We start from the raw sequence: 6,000 nt of genomic DNA, 5'->3' as shown, positions 1-6,000 counted from the left end.
GAATTTATGAACGACTGTATTCAATGATGGTCAAGCCTATGTAGGTTTGTCACGAGTAAGTAAATTGGAAGGCCTACATTTGATAAATTTCAATCCAGCATCAGTTAAAGCAAACTCGAGAGCCATTGTAGAATATAATCGACTGAGATCTTTATTCAAATCTGAACTGTCACAAATCAATCCGTCCGAGAAAAAGGTTGTGAAAATAAACGATCGTCGATGGGATATCCCTAATATCATTGATGATATGCAGAATTATGATTGTGAGGAACCAGAAAGTATAGTTACGTGGAAAATATATGGCCTATGCAATAACGATGCTGTTTCGTGTTACGCTAATGTAATATTACAATGTGCGTTTTATTGCGTACGTATTAGGCAACAAATACTGAAAAATAAAGCATCGAATGCATTGACTGATGCTATCTGCGCGTATGGTGAACGTAAATATTGCAACATTCAAGCGGTTAGAAGATCTGTCGGAAAACGCTTCGAAGAACGAACACAACAAGATGTTTCGGAATTTTTTACGGCTCTAATGTCGACGTATTCCGACATCAATGATGTATTAGAACTCGAATTAAAGCACGTAACATGTTGCTCGAATGTCAAATGTAATTACAATGTAACTAAGCTGGAAAGCAGTAGTTTGCTAATATTACCTATACATTCGACATTAAAAAGGAAAAAAGGTGTCACTCTACAAAGTTTGATTAATGTAGAATTTTCTAAATGGGAAACGATAAACGGCAATTGTAACGAATGTAAGGGTACCGTGTTGAAAAGGAAAACCGTAATCGAATCAACTTTATCCGTCGTAGTAATACAGGTCAATTTATATACTTTTGTAAACGGTGCTTCTAAAAAAATTATCAACAATCGGATTAATGCCGTGCCGACGAGTAATATCACAATTAATGAAAAAAAGTACAAGGTAATAAGCGCTATATTTCACGAAGGTGAAGAAATGAATCGTGGTCACTACACGTGTATGTTGAGAGCTGACACAAAATCGGAATGATATTACTCTAATGATATGGTAGTGTTCAAGAAAAAATGGCCCAAAGGAGCACAAGGGGCATACATATTGTTCTTAGAACAGATTAAATAATGGCGCTGTATAAAGGCTGCCGTAAGCGCCGAAATGAAACATCGGCTGCTCTGGCGCTGTATAAAGGCTGCCGTAAGCGCCGAAATAAAACATCGGCTGCTCTGGCGCTGTATAAAGGCCGCCATGTTATTTTTCTGAGTCATTAACAAATTGGTACTCTGGAATTACGAGCAATTATTTTTCATTGTACGGGCTAGTATGAATTTCAAATCAAATCTTTATAAACGACTATTATATTTTGTGCACTAAGAATAACATATCGCACTTATTTTCTAGAATCAAATTGTAATCAGTTTTACTTATATGTATGTATATTCAATGTAAACTTGCACCTTGAATAAAATATCACAGTTACTTTTCATGGTAATATATTATTACTAAATTTAGATAATATCTACTTTACGTATGTTCACTTTGAACTGGCACCTTGAATAACATATCAGTTACTTTTCGTGATAATTTATTATTAGATCGTTTAAATTTTTGAGTACCTTCTTTTGAACATGGCCTGATCTTTTCATTTTTATGATTTTTTTAGGATTTTCTCATTTTCACATATTATATTCAGTTTTTATAAATTTATCAAGTCAGAGTGGATTTTCTTTTAAATATTATTTAGTATTATATTTTCATGTGACTATGTCAAAGTATATTAATATATTAAGCTTTTATTTATAATGCATTTTTTGATAGAATTTTAATGTACATAATAATAATATTTAATTAAAAAATAATAATGATAAATGATAAAGGTTTCACACACATTAGCTTAATTTAATTATACATTTATTTATATTATTTGTATTTTATATATTATTTTATATTTTTTATTTTTGTATTACTATTTCTTTTTATTCTTATAATTATGACGTTAATTTTAATATTTTCTTATTAATGAAAGTTTGTCAGTACTCTGAAGAGAATTTTAAAGTAATCTTATTGTATTAGTAATATAAATAAAAATACATTTAAATAAAATTTAAGTAAATTATTGCTTTTTATATAGAAATATTTATTCTGATTCATAGATAATTAATTTATTTTGTAGCATCTCCATTTGGTATAACAAAAAGAAGACGTTGGACGGAAGAAGAACGTAATACAATATTGAAAGAATTTCAAAAAGAAATTATCACTTCACAGCTGCCATCTAAGAAAAAAATTTCCTGTATAAAAGAAAAAAATAAGTGCTTATTTAATCGATCCGTTTCTCAAATTAAAACGTAAATCCTTAACTATATATCTGGCAAAATTAAACTTCACTAAATGAATAAATATTTTTTCAGAAATTATTTATGTAGTCAAATCGAAAATATTTTAATTTTTTATTCAAAAATAATACGTAGATTACTTGTATTTAAGCAAATGCAAAAAATAAGTAGAATACCTAATTTTTATTATTTCAACACATTAAACTGAAAGTTAAGTTACGTTGTGAGAATTTTATAAAAAAAGAAGTTAGAGAAGTTGCACTGCGCAAAGTCATTTATTTTGATTTCTTCATATATTTATATTACTAGCTTTTCGGACCGCGCTTCGCGCGGTCCTCAAAGCCAGCCTTTCTATTCGGACCGCGCTTTGCGCGGTCCTCATATAGTCTATATTAAATCCGTTTTAACACAAAAAATTAATTCTTTTTTTGTATTACCGCGAACTACTTCCACATTTGTTGTTCGACTTTCACGAAATTTATACCAAAATAAATGTTTAAATTTTTTTGTGGATGACTACTATGTTATCTATTTCTTTCTCCCAGATATTTTATTTTCTTTTTTTAAGACACGCTTTCTCTCTCTCTCACTCTAAAACACACGCGCTCCCTCTCTCTCTCTTTAAGACACATGCTCTCTCTCTCCTTATCTCTCTCCCTCCCTCTTTCTTTAAGACACACGCTCTCTCTCTCTCTCTCTCTCTCTCTCTCTCTCTCTCTGTGTGTATGTGTGTGGGGTTTTTTAAGTTTACGCTTTCACCTACGCATCCACCCACACAATCGCATATTTATGAACGGATTTTTTAAAAAATTGGTACCAAAATGTTGCAAATTTTTGGCGACGATGTGGTTTTTTCAAGTGTTACACCTCCACCCACACGCATGCGCATTTATGGACCAATTTTCACGAAATTAGTACCAAAATGTTGCAAATTTTTCTGAGAAAGCTGCTGTGTGGTTTTTTTAAGTTTTATCCCACCCACGCATGCATCCACGCATTCACACATTTATTCACATACTTTTTTGAAATTTGTAGTTAAATTTTGTTGGAGATGGCTACTATGATTTTAACAAATTTTTATCATCCTATTCATCCACCCACGCACCCATGCACCCATTTGCATACGCATTTATTGACTTGGTCACACCAAGAAGTAATTTTTAAAAAATTTGTGTACGTATTTGTGATTATGTGTGCAATTCGTGTAAATAAACCTTTAATTTGTATGCAATTTTCACGAAATTAGTACCAAAATGTTGCAAATTTTTGCAATCACAAACATGTACACAAATTTATTTAAAATTACTTATTGGTGTGACCAAGTCAATAAATGCGTATGCACATGGGTGCATGGGTGCGTGGGTGGATGAATAAGATGATAAAAATTTGTTAAAATCATAGTAGCCATCCCCAACAAAATTTGAGTACAAATTTCGAAAAAGTCTGTGAATAAATGTGTGAATGCGTGGGTGAATGCGTGGGTGGGATAAAACTTTAAAAAACCACACAGCAGCTTTCTCAAAAAAATTTGCAACATTTTTGTACCAATTTCGTAAAAATATTGGTCCATAAATGCGCACGCGCGTCGATGAATGCGTGGGTGGAGGTGTAACAATTGAAAAAACCACATCGTCGCCATCTTCAAAAAATTTGCAACATTTTGGTACCAATTTTTAAAAAATCGGTTTATAAATATACGATTGCGTGGGTGGGTGCGTGGGTGGAGGTGTAACACTTGAAAAAACCGCATCGTCGCCATCTCCAAAAAATTTGCAACATTTTTGTACCAATTTCGTAAAAATATTGGTCCATAAATGCGCACGCGCGTGGATGATTGCGTGGGTGGAGGCGTAAACTTAAAAAAATAAAACAGTAGTTTTCTCAAAAAAATTTGCAACATTTTGGTGCTAATTTCGTGAAAATTGGTCCATAAATGCGCAAGCGCGTGGGTGGATGCGTGGGTGGGTGCGTGGGTGGGGGTGTAACACTTAAAAAAACCGCATCGTCGTTATCTCCAAAAAAATTTGCAACATTTTGATACCATGTGTTCAGAAATATTGCAAAAAAAGATTAAACATACCCTCCTCTGTAGAAAAAAAAAAAATTAAAAAATTAAAAAAAAAACCCCACAGCAGCCACCCCCAAAAAATTTGCAACATTTTGGTACCAGTTTCACGAATATCGGTCCACAAATGCGGAAGTAGTTCGCGTACATACATACAGACAGACGGTGCTTATATATATAGATATGTAGAGTAGCAGTACTGTGTAGTTATTACAATTCTTTTATTGATAATATATATTCGTGATTACAAGTGCAATATGTTAAAATAATTATATGACACATTAAGCTAAAAGTTAAGTTACATTGCGAGAATTTTATAAAAAAAAAAGTTAGAAAAGCTGCACTGCGCAAGCTATTTATTTTGATTTTTTCATATATTTATATTATATGTAGAGTAGCAGTACTGTGTAGTTATTTATTACAATTTTTATTGATAATATGTATTCATGATTACAAGTGCAATATGTGAAATTAATTATATAACACATTAAACTAAAAGTTAAGTTACATTGCGAGAATTTTATAAAAAAGAAAGCAAAAGCTACACAAGTTTTTATTTTGATTTTTTCATATATTTATATTATATGTATAGAAGCAATACTTGTAAAGTTATTTATTTTAATTTTTTTATTGATAATATGTATTCATGATTACAAGTGCAACATACTATTATACATATATGTATTAGGTTTGTGTTTTTATATATATTGTGGCGATTACATCGTCAAATAGGCCCGTATTCATAGTCCCTTCTCAAGGCAAAATCTTCATGAAGATCATCTTATTCAATTAAGATCGTCTTAAGACATTATAAATTCATAATCTATGCATAAGATAATTCTTAAGAAGAAGCTAATCCTTAGGATCGTCTTGTGTCGTATAAGACTATCTTTATAAAGACCGTGCTTAAGACAATGCTTGTTTGCGTTCGGAAATTTTCGGAATAATTCCGTTGAAACAACCAATGACAGAAGGCTATTCTGCTCGTTCCATGAAATTACAGGTTAGTCTGATTTCGTAGTATGTATGTGCATAAACATTTTTACTTTTTTTTATCTTATAAGTTAAAGAATCTTATAAAAAATGGAAAAAATAGAAAAGGAAAACAAAAGCAAAAGTAAGCATTATACGCCAGCGGAAAGAAGTCTTTTTTTACAAATTTTAAATAAATATAAACAAGTTATCGAATGTAAAAAAAGTAACATTAATACACTACGCGAAAAAGAAGCTGCGTGGGATTGTATCTGCCAAGAATTTAATAATTCCTCATTAATTACCCAAGAAGTAAGAGAGAATTTTTATTTATTATGCAATCAGGAGACGCGGTACGTCTCGCTAAGTTATATCTTTCATTCGTCAAATTGAAATACAATCTACAAAAAAACAAAAAAAAATATTGAAAGATATCGAAAAGATAGCGAAAATATCAAAACAAAAGCAAAAATTATCCGTAGGACGCTATTGTGTATCCTTTACCGGACGTAACACGATTTTCGTCACCTTGAAAACAAAAATTTGAAATATTTCATGAACGGGAACATATTTTTCAAAAGATGACCAAATCAATCGAAAGCGCGATTTTTTCCGAGTAAAATGAGACCTTAACGAACTTG

This window comes from Nylanderia fulva, unplaced genomic scaffold (genome assembly GCF_048542155.1).
Source record: "Nylanderia fulva isolate GAGA-0341 unplaced genomic scaffold, ASM4854215v1 Scaffold272, whole genome shotgun sequence".
Taxonomy (NCBI): Eukaryota; Metazoa; Arthropoda; class Insecta; order Hymenoptera; family Formicidae; genus Nylanderia; species Nylanderia fulva.
Note: the sequence above shows the minus strand (reverse complement) of the source record.